This window comes from Notamacropus eugenii, chromosome 2 (assembly GCF_028372415.1).
Source record: "Notamacropus eugenii isolate mMacEug1 chromosome 2, mMacEug1.pri_v2, whole genome shotgun sequence".
Lineage (NCBI taxonomy): Eukaryota > Metazoa > Chordata > Mammalia > Diprotodontia > Macropodidae > Notamacropus > Notamacropus eugenii.
The window spans coordinates 359,756,908-359,766,567 of NC_092873.1; positions in this window are offsets into that span (position 1 = coordinate 359,756,908).

Genomic DNA, 9,660 nt, shown 5'->3' on the forward strand with positions numbered 1-9,660 from the left:
CCCTGGCCATTATGTGTGGGATGCTGGGACCATTCATGGTTGCAGAGTTAATGCCAAACTGGTTAGGAAGTGTAATGTAGTGGAAAGATGGACGAATTTGCAGTAAGGAGAACTGGGATCAAATCCCAGCTCTGGCACCTAACTTAAATGTTTACAGGAACCCATTCACTGGGCTCAAATCCCAACCTTGTTTGGCAAGTCAATCTAATTCTCTCAGTCTTTTCTCATCTGTAAAATGGAAATGATAATATTTTGCACAACCCAAAACACATACACACACACGTACATGCACACGCACACCCTGCAGAGTTATGAATCAGAATGTCCAGGAATTCAGGTCCCTACTGCTCCTGATTGCCTTGGGGAAGGAAAAATAATGAAGGTTTTCCTCATCATGTGCTTTAGAAGGCTCAGAAACCTTATCAAGTATAAGCCTCTCTACTCCCAGTCTCTGCCCTGAGACAAAGAATAAATTATGCAGAGTATATGAAACTGAGCATGCCCCTCACCAGGCAAGGGATAGGAGCACCAGGGAGGAAACTCTGCATTTTTACATTCCTAACCCAGCCCTTGCTTCCACACCTCCCATGGCTGATTAAATTAAGGGCAAGCTTTCCTCTTCCCTTTTCCCATCCTCCTCCTTTCTTTGTATCTTCTCCCTTGAGCTTTTCTCCAGGATGTGCACTTATCACTCTAGCTTGACCAAGAGGGGCCCTGCCCAGATAGGGCCTCACTTCTGGTGGATATCTGCCCCTCCCAATCTGTCCCAGGCTTTGAAACCCTGCTGGATTCTCTGGGACTGTGTTACATTGAGAACAGAATGGGATAACATTAATGATGACAATGATGAAATTATATGATTCCCCTCAAAGTTCAATCCATGGCCCATGAGGAAAGTGGGGCCTCAGTAACATAGGGTGATATGCAGTGGAGATGTCATGTTCACAGTAGCTGTGAAGGCCTGGGCAAGAACCCAGAGCTCTGGGTTCCAGTGATCCTTTCTAATAAGTACCTTTTCTATAATATTTTTTAGGTTTGCAAAGTGCTTTACTAATAGATCTCATTTGATCCTCACAGCAGCCTTGGGAGATAGATGCTATTATTATCCCTACTTTACAGATGAGGAAACTGATGTTAAGAATGAGGAAGCAACTTTCCCAGGGTCACCCAAGTGATGAGTGTCTGAGGTTGGATTTGAACTCCAGTCTTCCTCATTCTACGACCAGTGCTCCATCTACTGAGCCTAGACTTAGATAAAATAAGAAATGAAATCATACAGTGACCAATAACGAAAGAGAGAAAAGTTGATAGAACCTGGTGACACAGAAAATCATCATTTAACACAAAGTCAAGAAATACAATCTAAATCGATAATCCAAAACAATTCTGATGTCTCCAACCATTTTGGAGAGGAGACACACATATTTAGATTGGAATTTTGAAAAGCTCTTCTTGAGTCTGATGACATGAATCCAATCAGCAGACAAACTTTTCTGAAACAGAAAAATATTTAAAAGCTGGCATTTTCTATAATCATCATGAACATTCTCTTACATTATTTCAGGATTTCACATAGCAGTGTATGTGGCTACCAATAGCACACTAAAGAATCCTAGGAGTAAATAAAGGGGGAGGAATACTCAGGTGTCAAACACCAGTGTATCCAAAGTGACTTGAGAGAGCTGCTAAAGATCTGTGGAAAGACCTTAAGAGACGATATTGCTAAATAGAGAACTGCATAATCAGAATGCTACATCACCCAGTTCAAGGCAATAAAAAAAATAAATGTGGAAAGGGAGTCAGGAAACATATATCAGAAATTCTGGATCTAGTCAAAAGATTAAGGTTATATAAGAAATCATATCGACACAAAGAACAAAATGTACAATTCAATATTAATCCAAAAACATTATTATGAGTCCTGAGGGGCAAATAAATTAGAGGAGAAAGAGGGAGAACATCTAAAGAAGAAGAATATGGAAAACTTCAGGTTTTTAATGTGGCCACAAGAAATGGAACTCAACAAAGACACAAACTGGACTAAATAAGAAACAGAAAACTTGAGCGTTGTTAATTCATCATGATCAGTGATGGAACAGTAATATAAAGGGAGGTGATTGAAACTCTAGTTTCTCTGTTGAACTGGAAAGCAGTAGGGATGAGTAAGAGCCATAATTATTGGCTCAAATGCTTCAATATTGCATGAATTACTAATAATGCATTTTATTATCTTTCTCTTAGACATAGGCACGATCCCATCTTTAAAGCTTTTTTCTTTATTATGATGAACTGAACAAATGTTAACAAATATGAATATTTCATTACAAAGACACCCAGGATTGTATAACATCATGAATCTGTTACATAAAGTTTTAAAAAAAAAATATTTTAAGCTTAATTTGATAGTTCAAATACTGTGTTGCTTATTTGTCTGCTTGCAAACTTCCTTCCTCTCTCTTCTGTGTATTTTTAAAAATGTTCTATTTTTTCTTTTGATTTGTTCCTCCCTCCCCATTTATCTTTCTTTCTGTCTTTCTCATCTCTCTTCTTTGTTTCTCTGCCTCTTCTCCAGAATCTTTCTCCTTTCTTCTCTCATTTCCCCTCTCCCTTCCTCCCTCCTTTTTTCCTCCCTCCCTCTCTTCTTCTCATTCTTCCTTTTTTCCTTCCTTTCCTCCCTCCTTCTCTTCTTCTTCCTTCCTCTCTTCCTTCATCCTTTCCTTCCTCCTTCCCTCTCTTTGTTAAGCACGGTGAATCCACACATTGGCTTTATCTGAAAATGTATATCACATTCTTCATCTGTGTTCCACCGCCTGTCCACTCAGGGGTCAGAAATATACTTCATTATGAATTTCCTGAATTTGTGCTTGGTCATTTTCATTGATCATAATGATCATTGATCATTAATTGATCATTAAGTTTTTCATAGTTGTTTTCCTTTACGGTGTTGTAAGACATTGTATAATTTGTTTTTCCTAGTTCTTGTTTCATTTTGCATCCGTTCATAGAAATCCTCCAAGGGTTTCTCTAAATATTCCTTTTGTAATTTCCTACACAGAAACAATATTCTATTATGTTTTTTTTTTGTGGGGGAACCATTTCCCAATTGATATGTACCCACTTTATTTGTAATTCTTTGCTATAACAAAAAATCCTGCATCGAATATTTTTATGCATAGGGATTTCCCCTCCTCCCCACTTTTTTGGTTGCTTTGAGGATACATGCTTTGTAGTCATATCACTTGGTGAAAAAAAGGTATAATTTAGTAATCTTTTAGGTATAGCTCCATACTAATTTCCAGAATAACTGGATCAATTGAGTGTTATGTTAACAGTTCATTAGTTTGCCTTTCTCAAACGTTTACCAGCTGTATGATCCTGGGCAAGTCACTTAACCTTATTTGCCTCAGTTTTCTGATCTGTAAAACGAACTAAAGAAGGAAATGGCAAATCTTTGCAAGAAACCCCCCAAATGGAGTCATAAGGAGTCAGACACAACTGAAAACGACTTAACAACAATAAACAACAGAGTTTGCCTGTCCTCCCATAACCCCTCTATCAAGCGTCAGTATCCTTTTTGTTCATATTTGCCACTCTGATATTCCTAGGGATTTGGAGTGTTTTAATGGTATGCTTGTTGATATTTGTTTTTCTTCTTTTGAAAACTATCTGTTCATATATCCTTTGACGATTTATTTATTGAGAATGGCCCCTGTTCTTCTATATTTGAATTTATTCCCTGTGTATCTTGGATAACACACCTTTATCAAAGAAATTTGCTGCAAAGATTTTTCCTAATTAACTGTTTCCTTTCTAATTCTAACTGCTTTGCTTTTTGTGCAGCAAAGCCTTTCCAATTTTATGTTATCGAACTCGTACATTTTATATTCTGTGATCTCTTTTATTTTTGGTCACTTTGGGTCCATCTCAGCCTCTTTTTTTTTTCTTCAGGCCATGGACTTTGGCGGGTCGAGTGGAGGGAGGGAGAGACGTCTCACTGTGTCAGGCTTAACGGAAAGCTTCACCAAGCTTCACCATTAAGCCCCACCAAGGGCAAAGAACGTGCTTTGAGCAGCGGGGAGCCCAGAGTCCTGGGCTTCGGTCCAGGAGGAAGAAGCCAGGGCAGATGGGAGGGGGTGGGAGGGTGACTGAGGTGGGGAGGCGAGCAGACACGCTCTGTACGGACTGAGCAGCAGCCTAAACAGAGTTCTCCCGGGACGTCACGACACTACCCTGGGCAACACAACACCGGCAGAGGCGGTTCCCAAAATAAATTCCTGGGCTCGATGCTCTCTGGAAGATGGGTGGGAAGCGGGTGTTCCGATAGAGGGCTGGCGTCAGGGAGAGGTCTCCTAGAATTCTGGGCAGAGATTACTGACTGCCACCGAGGGCTCATTGGTAGAAAGTTTGTGAAGAGCACCTTAAACTATAAATTTGTATAAAAGGGAGCGACCCACCCTCTCCTCTTTTCGTACTTTTGATTCCACCCACTTTGGACTTCTCCGTTGCACACACAATCTTTCTCCTCACCTCCTTCAATCTCTCCGTATCTGCTGGCTCATTCCCTGCTGCCTCCAAATATGCTGAAGTCTCATTCATCCTTTAAAAACTCTCCAAACCCTTCAACTGGCCCTATCATCCTTTTTCCAGCCTAATTAAATATTTTTTTTTCCTCCACCCACACTTTAGTCTAGCCAAGCTAGCCTTCCTACTATTCCTCATATATGACATTTGCTCTCTTGTCTCTGTTTCTGTACAAACTGATTTAGCCACTTAGGAAGAAACATGTTCTTCCCAATGTCCTCAATAGCTGCTGCCTCTCTTGGATTTAAAAGGATTCTTATATGTGTCCCAACCAGGAGATTCTTGAGTCATTTTTCCTTGTCCTGTAGCCTGGAGGTCCCTGGGACAGGAAAACTGCCTTAGGGTTGAGCTGATTCCCTTAACACTGGAATGCATTTTGAACTTGGCATGGTGACAAATCCTCTGTCAAGGTGAAACAGGGAAAGGCTTGGGCTGCTTTCCTAGGAACTTCAGGATAGAAGAACCTATCTCTCTGCTCCCAACCTTGGCCCCCAAATTAGAGAAAAAGGAGTGGATGAATTGAGTTTTGAATTCTCCCTTGCTTTCTCTGTCAGATCCTTTTCATAGAATTATCAGGTGAAAAACAGAAGGAATATTAACAATGGATACTTCCATTTTCTGTTTTCCTCTCATCCTCTTCTTAACTCTCTGCCATCTGGTTTCCAATTTCGTCATCCTTCAACTGAAGCTTCTTTCTCTAAAATTATCAATGATCTCTTAACTGCCAAATCTAATGACCCTTTCTCAGTCCTTTTGGCTGTTGACCTCTCTGCAGCTTTTGAAAGACCATTTACTCCATTCTTGATGTTTTCTCTTTCAGGTTTTTGTGATTCTGCTGCGAACTGGTCCTGCTCCTACTTGACCACTTGTCATTTCCTTTTTCTAGATCTTCCTCCAAGTCACACTTCTTATAAAAGTGGATTTTCCCTAACACTTTTTCCTGAGCCGTCTTTTTTTCTGTCCTTTATACTTATTTTGATTGATTTTATCAACTTTTATTGGATTCAGTTATCGTCTTTATGCAAATGATTCTCAGATCCAATTGTCCTGACCTCAACTCTCTTGACTTCCAATCTTGAATCTTCACCTTCCTATTGGAAATCTTGAACTGGACGTATCTTCTCTGACACTGCTCTCTTGATGGTACTGACCCTCCTCACCTCACATCGGGACTGTTGCAGTGATCTACCGGATTGGTCTCCCTGATTCAAGTCTTTCTCCACTCTAGTCAGTCTCCCACCTAGCTGCCAAAGTGATCTCCCTAGAACACAATTATCCTATAACTTGTTATCACGATATTCAATTAACTCCAGTAGCCCCTGACTCCCTCCAGGATCAAATTTAAAACCCTCTGTTTGACTTTTAAGGTCCTTAATAACCCAAACCCTTCCTAGGTTTCTGGTTTTCTTATATCTTATTGCCTTATCCTTACTCTGGGATCCTCCTTTCTGTTCTTCCAACAAAAGATTCCATTTCTCTTCTCTGGACATTTTCTTTGTCTCTCATGCATGGAATTCTCTCCCTGCTCATCTCTACCTTTTGACTTCCTTTGCTTATTTCAAGTACCAGCTAAAATCCTACCTTCTCTTAAGTGTGTTTTCTCTGAGATGATCTCCCATTTACCTTGTCTATAGCTTGTTTGTGCATAGTTGTTTATTATCTCCCCTGTTAAGCTGTGAATTCCTTGGGAGCAGGGGCTGTCTTTTGCCTTTGTGTCTCCAAGGCTTAGCACAGTGCCTGGCACATAGCAGTCATTGCATAAATGCTTGTTGATTTGATATGATTTGGAACAACTGTTCCTTTACTAGACTAGACCTTAACACCGTGAGCACATGACAATATTTAAGCTTCCAGATGTCAAAAATGAGCAGAACTTGTGAACTTATGTGTATGTGTGTGTGTATATGTGAAATTATATAGCATGTAAGCTCTTTTTTCCCTTCTTTATCCCCTATGACCAGCATAGTGACTAGCACAAAGAGCCAAGAACTTAATTCTTGTTGACTTCAATTCAAAAAGGAAAAGAATTTAATTTCCATTAAGATTTTGACTTCTCCTCTGGCTAAGGACCCAATTCAACACCCTCCTTGTCTCCATCTCCTCCACCCAACATGTGTATGCTAAAGAACTCATTAGACACAGAGCAAGTCAGACTCGTGTATATATTTATACGAAACCAGAGTTGCTGTCTCTAGAGAGAAGGGAGGCAGCAATTGGTTACAGGTGTGGGTGTTCATACATCTCTTCTTCCGGGAGGTGACATCGCAACTACACCTCCACAGGTTTCATCTGAACTCCACCCCAGCCCTTGAGTGACAAATAGATCAGTTGCCTATAGGACCCAAGGTGGAAGAAACTAGATTTAAGCTACAACACTACAAATTGGGGTTAACAGCAGGGAGAACTTCCAGACAGACAGAGATGAGTGAATGAAACAGGTTGGGTTCTCCTTTCTTGGACACCTATTTAAGATCAGAAAATACCCCCTTGTATGTCGAGGCTATGTTAAGCCTGCAGACAGGAGAGGCAGGATAACTCATATGATAGATATAGATTGGAAGGTGGGAGGATTCCTGACAATTCACTATCCACTCCGTAGCTGAATTATGGATAGAAGTAGCAGTAACCCATATTAGGCTGGGGCTAAGGCTGTAATTCTTGTAATTTATTGATGAATGCAATTTGCAGCTGGCTTCTGTCCCTGACACAGCCTCAGAGCTATCAGAGGCATCTGGGGTGGGAGGAGGAACCAGGATGCTATTTCCAAGCCCCTTCTCCTGGTTCTTCTCTTAGTAACCCCCACTCAGCTCCCAAACTCAAAGAGGTTTCTTAAGCAAATTATTTCACCACCATGAAATGCAATTACAGGGTGGATAGTGTTGAGATGGAGAGGGGGATGGTTGGGGTTGAAAAGATGCAGGTTAGCCTGGGAGGTTATGGATTTAAAATTCACCCATCCTTTGGGTCTGTTTATTTTAGTTGCCTATAAAAATCACATGAGAGGAAAAGCCCTTTTTTCCACCCAGGGAAGGTGTGAGTCAGAAAGATAGAAAGCAGAGATAAAGAAAGGAGAGAAGAGGGGATAAGAGAAGGGAAGGAAAAAGGAAGGGAAGGTGAAGGAATATGCATTTAGTTAGTGTCTACTATATACTAAGTAGGGTAGCTAGGTGGTGAAGTGGATTGAGTGTCTAGCCTGGCGTCAGGGAGATTCATCTTTCTGAGTTCAAATCTGGCTTCAGACACTTCTTAGCTGTGTGAGTCAGTTTATCCTGTTTGCCTCAGTTTCCTCATCTGTCAAATGAGCTGGAGAAGGAAATGGCAAGCCATTCCAGTATGTTTGCCAAGAAAACTCCCAATGCAGTCAGACATTACTGAAAATGACTGAACAACAACATGTATTAAGCACTATGCTAAGTGCTTTGCAAATATTATGTCATTTGAAGGGGGGGAGGAGAGAGAGAGAGAGAGAGAGAGAGAGAGACAGAGAGACAGAGAGACAGAGAGACAGAGAGCACTTCACCATAAAAGGTTTCTTTGCACTCTTCTCAGAAACTATGCTGTCCATCCCCAGCATGGAATGGGGAACCAAAAGAAAAAAAAGGAAGAAAACTTGGGATTGAATCCTGGCTCTGGTACTCATTTTCTATTGTGACCATGTGCAAGTCAATTCCACCTCTCTGGGCTTCTACTGTAAAATGAAGGGTGTCAGCTTGAGAGAGGTCTAGCTCTTTAGCTCTAACTTCTGTGATTTATGATCCTAGGTCTAATAGAATGTTAAAGGTGGAAGAAACTTTGGAGACCATCAGAGAAGGGAAATGAGACATAGAAAGAAAAAGAAACTTGACCTAAGTTGTATAGAAATCTTGTGGCAGAATCAGGAATAGACAGACTCCCAGTCCAGTGCTCTTTCCTCTTCATCATGATACTTTTGTACATCAATCTCTGGAACCTTGACAGTTTTCTGCCCAGTCCTTTGGGTCTGTCCTTCAAATCATACCTCAGAGTATAAACTCCTTGAGGACAGGCACTGTTTCACTTTTGTTTCCTTATACCCATCGATTAGCCCAGTACCTGGTATGCAGTAAGTGCTTATTGAATGTTTATTGATGGATTGCTTCATTTTTTTGCTGACACTGGATTCCCAGAATCTCCATCATATCCATTTTCGGACATAGAAACAAGACCAAATAAGTATTGCTTTTATATTACTTTGGGATTACTCATGTCATTGTTCCCTGCTGGTACTGAAAAAAACTTTTGAGATTTTATGAAAATGCTTCATATGGGAAGCCTATGAGGAAGATAGTTTGAGTGTGGAACAACCTAAAAATACCAGGCAGGGGAGAGTGTAGGAGGGAGAGAGAGAGGGAGCAGCAAGTGCCAATATGATTAGAACAGGATGAAGAGAAATTCATTCATGCATGTAATATGCATTTCGTAGGTGGCCTTGGGGATAGAACTCTAAGCCTGGAATCAGGAAGACCTGACTTGTAATTCAGACTCAGACACTTACTAGCTGTGTGACCCTGGGCAAGTCACTTAACCTCTGCCTGACTCATTTTTCTCAACTGTAAAATAAGTATCATAATAGCACTTACCTCCAGGTTTGTTGTGATCAAATGAAACAATCTTTGTAAATCACTCAGCACAGTTCCTGACACATAGTAGGTACTTACAAATACTCATTCCCTTTCCCTTTCTTTTTTCTTAAAATTAATTTATTTGTTTTCAGTTTTCTACAATTACTTCCATAAGTCTTGGATTTTCTCCCCCTCCCTTCTCCCTTTTCACTTCTTAATATCCCTGTGATGTCAATATCACGAGAGTTATTATCCCAACTGAAGCAGTGAAGTGGCAAAGTAAATAGAGTCCTGGAGCAGAAGTCAGGGAGACCTGAGTTCAAATCCAGCCTTGGATACTTACTATTTGACCTGTTAAAGTTAAATTAAGTTAAATAACTTAATAATAATGATAATTTAATTAATAACAAGAACTTAAAGTTAAATAACTTAACCTCTGTCTGCCTTAGTTCCCTCAATTGTCAAGTGTGTGTAGGGGGTCATAATAGCACCTACTACC